Source organism: Podarcis cretensis, assembly GCF_951804945.1.
Source record: "Podarcis cretensis genome assembly, chromosome: 3".
NCBI lineage: Eukaryota > Metazoa > Chordata > Lepidosauria > Squamata > Lacertidae > Podarcis > Podarcis cretensis.
This window is the reverse complement of record NC_137172.1, coordinates 107,901,917-107,912,067: the sequence shown is the minus strand read 5'-3', so window position 1 is coordinate 107,912,067 and position 10,151 is coordinate 107,901,917.

Sequence of the window (10,151 nt, the reverse complement as noted above, 5' to 3'; positions counted from 1 at the left end):
GAGATACAATAACAACTGGAGTAAATTTATTGAATATTTAAAGGAGAACTATAAAAGTTTAAAGACACTAGCAGGACTGGAATAATACCTTCAATGTAAAATAGAAGAGATATGAGAATAATATACGCGATAAGAATGTGATGTATATACCAGCTGCGGGGAGGGAGGGAAGTCAAGACTCGGCAGAGTCAAAGGGATTATATTGTGATAATAAGGATTGTTGGGAAAAGATTATATGAAGAAAATAATAAAAATTTATCTGGGGAAAAAAACAAACTTGGGAAATGGGGGGGGGGGGGGCAGAGGGAGCTTTGTGCCACGGCGCCGGATATGCTTAAGATAAGCTTACCAGATTTTTTTTTCAATGAATCCAGGGACACTTTTCAACTTCAATGGATTTTGTATGGGGACTGATTTGTAAATCGGGGGACTGTCCCCGGGAAACAGGGACGTCTGGTAACCTTAGCTTAAGATGGCCCTGTCAGCTGCACTCAAACGTGAGTAGGTCACCTGCTTCCCCACTCTTTCTCTGACCCATTTTTCTCTGGGGCCCCCTCCTTTCTCTCTCTTTTCTATGCCTCCTTTCCTCCCGCCCAGCAGGGACAGATCATTCTTGCTAGAGGTCTCAAACTGAGTACTTCTAGAAGGCATTTGGAATTAGGATGAGGACCAGCTGCAGTTCAAATAGAAATGATCAAAGTCCCCAAGCCACATATACATCCACACCAACATGTCACCAAGATTGGGGCGATTTCCCCCATGGTATTTCGCAGCAGGAGGCTCACATTCCTTCCCCTTCTTATTCTTGATAATGATTAGAGTTTTTATTTTCGCATTAGTCTTGTAGCAGCATGGGTCATAAACAGCAGGCAAGCAACGTTTCTACGTGATTGATTATGAAACATGGCTATGGGTAAGTATTGCATGACCAGCTAATTGAAAGTTGCCTTCCATATCTGAATTTGCATGATGCTGGCTCATGATGAATAATCACAGCATCTGACATCTATGCATACACAGCTCCAGTTCCCTTCTTAAACATTTTCCTTTACTGGTGCTTTTACCCTCTTGTTTCTAAGTTATTTTGACTCCTAGGAGCTGAAAAAAACAAGGTTGTTTTTGCAAAGGGTGAGATCCCTGTTTTCTTCCAGCTTAAGAAATATCTAATGGCTGTTTTATAGCTTTACCACAAAAGTGAAGAGCTTTTGTAGACTTTTTTTTGTGGAGAAAGCAAAGGGGCTACAATCAGCTTATACCTTTAGGCTGGAATAACCCACCCCCCTTTCTGATATTTGGAGTTACCAAAGCCTAGAGGTCCCAGCCAGATATTTCTCTTACCTTGCTGATGTTGCCTATTGTATTCTGTAAGGTAAAGGTAAAGGGACCCCGACAATTAGGTCCAGTCGTGGCCGACTTTGGGGTTGTGGCTCTCATCTCACTTTATTGGCTGAGGGAGCCGGCATACAGCTTCCGGGTCGTGTGGCCAGCATGACTAAGCCGCTTCTGGCGAACCAGAGCAGTGCACGGAAACGCCATTTACCTTCCTGCTGGAGTGGTACCTATTTATCTACTTCCAGTCTGATGTGCTTTCAAACTGCTAGGTGGGCAGGAGCAGGGACCGACCAACGGGAGCTCACCCCGTCGCGGGGATTCAAACTGCCAACCTTCTGATCGGCAAGTCCTGGGCTCTGTGGTTTAACCCACAGCGCCACCCGCGTCCCATATTGTATTTTGTATCCTCCTGCAAAAATGATGAATCTCTGTTGTAGAGCAGAACTGGTTCTGTGCTCATCAGAAAGAAAATTCTGCTCAGGAACTGGCAAGCTCATTGGCTGCCGCCGAATCACAGGTTCGTATTTCTTAAGGGATGTTCATACATTACATTCAATGAGTGTACAGTCTTTGTACCAATGATTATGGTTATGATTCTGGTGGTGGTGGTGGTGCTGATTAGTGTTTCAGGGTGGTTCCCAGGATAAAATCACACTATAAAAACACAGAATACATAATCAAAATAAAAACAACAACAGCCCAGTAAACCCCCCCAACCCCCCAACCCCCATTTTAAAAGGGCATTGGATGTCAGTCAACCCAAGGCCTGGTTAAAGAGGAATGTTTTTGCTTGCTGTAGAGTTGCCATATTTCAAAAAGTAAAAACCAGTACACCCTGAATGTTGTTGAAAGTTCCCCCCTAGACGTCAATTCTACCTTTGTAATCTACAAATACCTGTACATGAGTAGAGACAACTTGTATCTGTGAAACATTTAATGCTTTTGTTATTATTGTGAACCACTTGGATCTCAGCATGGAAAAGCAGAACACAAATTATAAGTAAAATCAATGTGTGAAGTGATGCTCTAGGTTACATCTTTCCATGGTGAGAGAAACGTTTAGCTTCCTTTTAAAGATATGTGGCCATGTAGGCTTATCTCAATGACATGTTTTGCAGTCAAGTAAGAGAGGTTTTAAAACCACAATAAATCCTGTTTAACTTTGAAACAACAGAAGCATATTTTTAACCAACGCTGTCAGTCCTTGTTCTTCTCCTGCAAAAAATTAAAAAAGATAAAGCCCAGTTTTCTGGGCCATCTATGAGTAATGGCCCAGGGTAAAAAAATAACCCATTCTGAATGAACTGAGCTGAGATGAAAAATCATTATCATTTACATAATAATTTATACTTATCTTGTTTATGCAAACACAAGACGACTTTATCTGCCTATATGTTGTTTTCCTTTTCCCCCGTTTTCCTCTTGTGAAGGGAATGCATTATGTTCCTCATGGAGATTTATAATCCCTGCCGTCTGAATTTATACTGCTGGCTATATTTCAGAAAACAGAGCACCTCAGAATCCAGAGCTTTAAGCTTCTCCAGGAAGAAAATTTATTTCTCTGTCTGCAGAAAAATGAGATGAGAAGCAGAAGATGTAATGATAAGAGAATGCAGGCACGTAAAGGGAACTGGTACCTGGAATCCCCTGAATGGAATAATATCCCCTTATGAGCATATGGAGTTAGCATTACCTTGGAACGAATGTTTTGAATTCTTTTTAATTCTCTCTATCTCTCTCTCACACACACACAAAGAGTGGTACCTCGGGTTACATATGCTTCAGGTTACATACGCTTGAGGTTACAGACTCCGCTAACCCAGAAATAGTGCTTCAGGTTAAGAACTTTGCTTCAGGATGAGAACAGAAATCTTGCTCCAGCGGCACAGCAGCAGCAGGAGGCCCCATTAGCTAAAGTGGTGCTTCAGGTTAAGAACAGTTTCAGGTTAAGAATGGACCTCCGGAATGAATTAAGTACTTCACCTGAGGTACCAGTATTTAGATTATTCAGATTTTTATTCTAAAAAGACACTCAGTTTTTGATAACTATATATATATAATCTTCTTTTAAAGGTAAAGGTAAAGGGACCCCTGACCATTAGGTCCAGTCATGGCCGACTCTGGGGCTGCGGTGCTCATCTCGCTTTATTGGCTGAGGGAGCTGGTGTTTGTCCACAGACAGCTTCTGAGTCATGTGGCCAGAATGACTAAGCCGCTTCTGGTGAACCAGTGCAGCTTACGGAAATGCCATTTACCTTCCCCGCCAGAGTGGTACCTATTTATCTACTTGCACTTTGACGTGCTTTCGAACTGCTAGGTTGGCAGGAGCAGGGACCGAGCAACGGGAGCTCACCCCGTCGTGGGCATTCAAACCGCTGACCTTCTGATTGGCAAGTCCTAGGCTCTGTGGTTTAACCCACAGTGCCACCCACGTCCCTAATCTTCTTTTAAGCTTTAATAAATCTATTGGCGGAAAAACATATGGAATTATGTTCTCTCCCCCCCCCAAAAAATAGATTTATTAACCCTTAAAAGTTATTAAAGCTTAAAAAACAGCAATAGCAACTCTTTTTTAAAAAATAATAATACACACATTAATGGACTGTAGCCTGGGTCATTATGTTCATGGGGACATTGTTGGGACTCCAACTCCCATCAAGTCCATTCAGTGGTCAGAAGAGTTATAGTCAAACAATCTCTGGAGGACACCAATTCAGATCTTTATTTTCAATTTTATTTTCATGATCTTCAGTTCCCACTAGCTTCTAGCCTCCAATACACCTCAACCCACTGCGTGCAATTTCTCCTTCTCTATACTTCATGTATCTGGTGAAGCAGCCAGTGGTCTAGGAAGGTGAGGCAGCCCATCTGCAAGTCAGGGGATGGGTGTCAAGCTGTGTTCTCAATGTGGAGCCCTCCAGGTGGTCAACTGTGGAGGGTGGTGGGAGTTACACTATGCAGTATGCAAAAATAAATAAATAAATAAATAAATAAATAAATAAATAAAGTGGAGGGCACCAGGTTGGGGAAGCTTGGTACAGAGCACATGTGCAAGCCAAAAGTCCCAGGTTTGCTGGGAAATATCCCTGTGTGAGTGTGAGACCCCCTGGGTATAATGAATGCATTGTCAACTATTATGACCCAGGAAGGCAGCTTCTAGATAGCTGACTCAGAGGTTTGGTCTGGCTTGAGGGTTTGGTTGAATTCTATTGAATTCAACTCAGTTCTACTCAATATTGGTCCAGAGTAGATTCCAATGTATAGTTAGCAGAGTAAAAACTTAAACACATTGCAGGATTCCCAAAAATTAGACCTGAGGCAATTGTATTTCATCCAGCAGAGCTTAACTGCTGTTGAAGGCAAATGAGCTTAATGGTCACAAATCCAATATAGTCGTACCTCAGAAGTCAAACAGAGTCTGTTCCAGAAGTCCGTTTGACTTCCAAAGCTCCTGCAGCCAATCAGAAGCCGCAGAAGCCCCATCGGACGTTCGGCTTCCGAAAGTGCATTAGAAAAATCGGGAACCAGAACGTTCAATTCCCAAGGTGTTCAGGAGCTGAGGTACGACTGTACATTCAGGATTGGCACTGTCCATAAGAAATCCAGTTGCAGCAGACTTAACTTAAACTTACAATAACTTAGTAAAGGTAAAGGGACCCCTGACCGTTAGGTCCCGTCGTGACCGACTCTGGGGTTGTGGCGCTCATCTCGCTTTATTGGCCAAGGGAGCCGGAGTACATCTTTCGGGTCATGTGGCCAGCATGACTAAGCCGCTTCTGCAGAACCAGAGCAGTGCACAGAAACGCTGTTTACCTTCCCACTGGAGTGGTACCTATTTATCTACTTGCACTTTGACGTGCTTTCAAACTGCTAGGTTGGCAGGAGCTGGGACTGAGCAACGGGAGCTCACCCTGTCGCAGGGATTCGAACTGCCGACCTTCTGATCGGCAAGTCCTAGGCTCTGTGGTTTAACCCACAGCGCCACCCGCGTCCCTACAATAAATTACAATAGGTCTAAACCCTTAACACTAAGCATACTATGTACAGAACACCACACCAGAAGGAAAGGCGATAGAAAGAGAAACCCAAGCTCCTTCTGGCTTTATTATTATGGTTATCATGACCTTGACAGAAAGAGATAAGAGAACCAGTTTAAGTCAGCTGTACTCAGCTTCTCTGAAGGAATAACCCAAATATAATGAAGTTCTTTTCACACAGAGAAGCTTGCTGAAGCTTTCAGAACCCTATTGAATGAAGCAGACTAGGAAATATCTCTACACATCAGATCAATACTTTCTGCACCAAGAAATGCAAATGGACAGTTACAACTCTGTGCAGGCTCCCAGGCCTCATCCAGAGCAAAGTTTGGTTAGCCACAGACTCAGCTTGTGGAGAGAGCTACACAAACAGCTTAAGACAACCCACTGGAGAGCCATTGCCAGTCAGTCTGAGCTCGATGAGCCAATGGGCTGCCTGACTCAATATAAGAATAAAACAATGAACAGGGTGGTGATACAAGAACTACTGCAATCAGCACAAGATAATATCACCAAGGCAATGATCTGTAAACAAGCTGTAAACATCCATAAAAATGGCAAAGGTAGTCTCTTTCCAAATTGGTTTTATCTTAAACAATAGCAAACACAGTAAATAAAGAGTTCCCTTGTGGTATATTCTTCTCTTTCCAAAATAGATTTTATGTTGAACAATTGCGAACACTAAAGAGCTTAGTCATTGAGCTTTGTAAACTCAATGACTAAGCTCTTCAGCGACGAAACGTCAGATTACCGGAACGACGTCCAAGCACTGAACCACTGGTATATCACAAGTGGACTCTTTATTACTGCGTTTGCGATTGTTCAACATAAAATCTATTTTGGAAATAGAAGAAACAAGCACTGAACCACTGATATATTACAAGTGAGCTCTTTATTTACTGTGTTTGCTATTGTTTAAGATAAAACCTATTTGGGAAAGAAACTACTTTTGCCATTCTTATGGACATTTATTGTTTGTTTACAGATCGTTGCCTTGGTGATATTATCTTGCGACTAAATATAAGGCCAGCTCTTCATATTCCTAAAACACAGCTCCTTGGCTTCTTCCAGATGACATGTTTATTGAGCATTCATTAAGTTCTCTTTGCAGGGAGGTGAGATGATGTTGCATCATGGAAACGCCATTCCATGCTTACCAGTGTATTTCCACGACATTTTCCTTGTTGCAAACAATTCAGTTTTGGGAGGGAAGCGTGATTATTAAGAAGGAGTTCTAAATTGGCTTCAACTGCACAACTGGAATTTGCCAGTAGTGATTGTCTCTCACCCCCAAAATAGAAACAGCATCGAAGTCCCCTTTTCCTAACATTGCCCCACTTCTTTTATTCAGATGGAGAAGGCTTTGGAACAGATATTTGAAAAAGGCATTGCCAAAGGCACTCTCGCCTTTCGACAATGAGGTATTCCAAAACTGCTCAACTTTCTATAAGTATTTTGATCATATCATATGCCAGCATTGTACCAAATTCTTTCAGCGCATAACTTAATTAAATCACGCAGCATGGCTGCGCTGGATTATGCACTCCGTCTGAGAATCATCAAAGAGGCAGCGTATATTCAGTATTCAAACAAAGCTCGCGAGGAAATGAATTGTCATGCATTGCGTTTGTTGGGAATAGTTTCATCGGGTGATATTTTTAAGGAGAGATGAATATTTGCTTACATAAATCAGAAGAAAGGACAACATGTAGCTTGGTGATGCTCTGAATTAAATATCCTACCTCTTGTTTATTTCTGTAACATTCCCCCTGTATTTTGCCAAAATGTGTTTTTTGGGTAGGGTAGCCCTACCAAACTTTGTATTGCCAAAAAAGAGGCCAACATATTGCATAAGATTTGCATATGGCTCCTTACCTATAAACCAGACTTGGACTGGTCAGCCCTCAGATAGAGGACACATTCAAAGACAACTGTCCCTTCAAACCAGAGGATTGCTCACTGTGAAACAGGACACATGGCTAGCCTAGGTATCTGACAAGCAGTATAATCTCCAGGGTGTTCCATGTCTTCTTGAAAAAAATGCCTTTAGGCCTATGTAATCTTTTATTAATGTCATAAGTAATATCCACAAACTCTCCTAAAAATCTGGCAGGCTAATCTAAAACCAACTGGAGTTCTTGGTTTGTTGTTGATTTCAGTTCCCAAGTTCCAGCTCTCATCCTAATGCTCAGCAAATTCTTTCATCCTACAAAAAATACACAAAGTTATTTTACTATGTATTTTAATCATGGCTAGCTGTATTTTTTTTCATAACTAGTTGTTGTTGTTTAGTCATTTAGTCGTGTCCGACTCTTTGTGACCCCATGGACCAGAGCACACCAGGCACTCCTGTCTTCTACTGCCTCCCACAGTTTGGTCAAACTCATGTTGGTAGCTTCGAGAACACTATCCAACCATCTCATCCTCTGTCGTCCCCTTCTCCTTGTGCCCTCCATCTTTCCCAACATCAGGTCTTTTCCAGGGAGTCTTCTCTTCTCATGAGGTGGCCAAAGTATTGGAGCCTCAGCTTCAGGATCTGTCCTTCCAGTGAGCACTCAGGGCTGATTTCCTTAAGAATGATCAGCCTTCTTTATGGTCCAGCTCTCACTTCCATCCATCACTACCAGGAAAACCATAGCATTAACTATAGAGACCTTTGTCAGCAAGGTGATGTCTCTGCTTTTTAAGTTGCTGTCTAGGTTTGTCATTGCTTTTCTCCCAAGAAGCAGGCGTCTTTTATTTTCATGACTGCTGTCACCATCTGCAGTGATCATGGAACCCAAGAAAATAAAATCTCTCACTGCCTCCATTTCTTCCCCTTTTATTTGCCAGGAGGTGATGGGACCAGTGGCCATGAGCTTAATTTTTTCATGTTGAGCTTCAGACCATATTTTGTGCTCTCCTCTTTCACCCTCATTAAATGGTTCTTTAATTCCTTCTCACTTTCTGCCATTAAGGTTGTGTCATCTGCATATCTGAGGTTGTTGAATTTCTTCCGGCAATCTTAATTCTGGCTTGGGATTCATCCAGTCCAGCTTTTTGCATGATGAATTCTACATATAAGTTAAATAAGCAGGGAGACAGTATACAGCCTTGTCGTTTCCCAATTTTGAACCAATCAGTTATTCCATATCCAGTTCTAACTGTAACTTCTTGTCCCACATAGAGATTTCTCAGGAGACAGATGAGGTGATCAGGCACTCCCATTTCTTTAAGAACTTGCCATAGTTTGCTGTGGTTGACACAGTCAAAGGCTTTTGCATAGTCAATGAAGCAGAAGTAGATGTTTTTCTGGAACTCCCTAGCTTTCTCCATAATCCAGCGCACGTTTGCAATTTGATCTCTGGTTCCTCTGCCCCTTCGAAATCCAGCTTGCACTTCATAACTGGTTGCATACTTCTTATTTTACTGCTGGCTTTTACTTGTGAACCACTCTGATATTCTCGAAAGTCAGTACAGTGGTACCTCAGTTTTTGAATGTCTCCATTGATGAACCTTTCAGTTTTCGAATGTTGTAAACACAGAAGTGAATACTTCTGTTTTCAAACGCACCCACAAAGTCAAACACAAAACAAGGCTTCTGTATTGAGTTTTCCATATTGAATTTTCCATTTTGAGGCTTCCGTACTGAGTTTTCGGTTTTGGAACATTTTGGAACTCAAATGGTCTTCCGGAATGGATTACGTTTGAAAACCAAGGTACCACTCTTTATAAATGCTATTATTGTTGTTATCAACGCCTAGCATTTCAGTTTGAATAAGTTTCATCTGATGTATTATCATTATCATTATCATTTGCAATTAATTGCATTTTATTGCTATCTTAATGTAAGGTGTTGTCGGAAGCTGCCTTGAGCATTTTAAACACGAGGGTGGAGCCAAAAATATTTTAAGGGAATTGGGTAAATTCTGCATGAGAGAATGATTGATTCTTAGCCATGCTAGTCCAACCTGCTGCAAAGCAGGAATTTATCACCCAATGTGAGGCTCAAACCCACAACCCACCAGCAGCCAAAAGAAAACTCAATTTAGTTGGCTGACATTAACTTCATAGCCATGGGTTTCAAATATGTGAGAGTTATCGTGATTAGTGACAATGACACAAACTGGTCCCGAGTGCTGGAGAACCCATGTGCTTTAAGAAGAGAGTTTCTCCTTGTCAGTCCTGTCAGGGGCATGACAATTGCATCTGCAGAGTTAATTGGTGATGTCAAACTATATGCAAGCCCCCCTGGGCTCCAGGTACAGGCAGGGAATTGGTTTTCCCAAAGCATATAATGACAATCTAAGGCTTGTCATTCTAAGTTATGCCATTGGTTTGGGTTAAACGTTTCCTGATGGTGGAGCAAAGAGGGGGAAAATGACAAGAAAACACTGAAAGAAGTTTATAGTTGGCAAGCAATTGTTTTCAGTATTTGCCAATATTCTGAAAAGTCTTCTGAAAGATCCACAGCTGCAGTTCTCAGATTCCCTAGGAGATGATAGCTTTATGGATGGGGAAACAGTGGCCCTTCAGAGGCAGTTGGACTCCAGCGCCCATCAGCCCATGCCAGCATGGCCAATAGGGAATATGGAAATTGTAGTCCATAAATATCTGGAGGGTCACAAGATCCTCTCTCCATCTTTTATACTTTAAAATTGTGATGTAGAGATGCCTCAGTCTCAGAACACTTCTAATAATACCATTTTACATGCAGAGGGTTTCAGCTCTTAAAAGCAGGGCCAGCGAAACTCAGGCCCACAGGCCAAATGTGGCCCTCCATGTCTGTGTATTTGGCCCTTG